Source organism: Camelina sativa, chromosome 5, assembly GCF_000633955.1.
Source record: "Camelina sativa cultivar DH55 chromosome 5, Cs, whole genome shotgun sequence".
Classification (NCBI taxonomy): Eukaryota; Viridiplantae; Streptophyta; class Magnoliopsida; order Brassicales; family Brassicaceae; genus Camelina; species Camelina sativa.
Window position 1 is genome coordinate 21,194,545 of NC_025689.1, and position 1,169 is coordinate 21,195,713.

Sequence of the window (1,169 nt, forward strand, 5' to 3'; positions counted from 1 at the left end):
CTTGTGAAGCAGATGTTGGAACCTGATCCCACTAAGCGTTCGACTCCTCAGCAAGTATTTGGTAATGAAATGATTTTAACTCATTTTTTTCGTATTCAACTTGTTTTTTCTTCTGTTGGGTTTGAAGTTGAGAAACAGAATGATAAGCTCCAAATGTTCTTTTTGCTAGAAGAATCTTGTTAAGTTGTTTGGATTTAATTGGTTATGTCAACAGAGTGTTTTGCATTTTGAAAATTTCTTGTTTGGTATCAGTTGAGCTTCAATTGTATTATAGTATAAGATTCGAACTATCAAGTTTTATGGCATTCTGTTTGACTATCAAGTTTGATGAATTCCATTGTTGTTTTGTTTTACAGATATGAATGTACAATGAAATGTTGCAGATCTTTCGTTATACATACGGAAACCGGTCATGTTATTGAATGAGTATGTTTAAGCCAACACTCACTCTCTCTCTTCAAATCAGTGTATCCTTTTGCAGGAAGAGCAACGGGTTATAGAAACCAAAATAAGGATAAGGCATAAGGAAATGCAGGCTGATGAAGAGAAAATGCAGAAACGTCTGGAATCATGTTCCTCTAGCACAAGCGCAATGACTGGCGAAATGGAATATGGTTCAGCTTCATGTCGGTTTATTTGCCCTGCCAGAACGTATCAGGAACAAATGGTGTCACAAAGGCAGTTTTGATAGACTTTGTTTTTAAATTAGAGAAAGAAGAGATACCATCATTGTTTTGGACCATGCACCTAAAAGGGTATGTATCATCTCATCTGATACCATTTTTTCTATTCATTGGATATATCTATTTATTTAGTCGACATTCATGGCCTGATTTTTATTAGTAGTTTACCTTTCAATTTCTATTGTTGTGTTTGCGTGAAATTAAAGATATCAGTATTACCGTATTACTATATCAGAACCATATACTGATGAGATTAATCTTAGAGTTGTTCCCTTTCGGTTGTATTTCTTATGCTTAGCTTTGCCACCCAAAATCCTTAGTTGAGTATCTTCCTAATTATGCTCATGTGATGATGCGTTAATAAATGAAATTAAGCAACCATAACAAATGAATCCAACCCCATTAATCAGAATTTTAGAAGGCATATAGGACCGATAAGCCCACTGAATTTTTCTTTTTCCTATCCAAGTCTGTCAGATGTTTGGA

General features: G+C 34.6%; 1 long non-coding RNA gene across 2 annotated transcripts in view; it reads left to right on the top strand.

The window, feature by feature from the left end:
- LOC109132984 overlaps positions 1-833 on the top strand; it is a 1,973-nt gene extending 1,140 nt beyond the window's left edge. Inside the window, exons 1-2 of one of the 2 annotated variants that reach the window (XR_002037883.1) lie at positions 18-61; positions 467-833. This is a non-coding gene — a long non-coding RNA (uncharacterized LOC109132984). Of the gene's footprint in view, positions 1-17; positions 62-466 lie in introns of those variants that run through there. The other variant, XR_002037884.1, reaches the window with a different exon arrangement.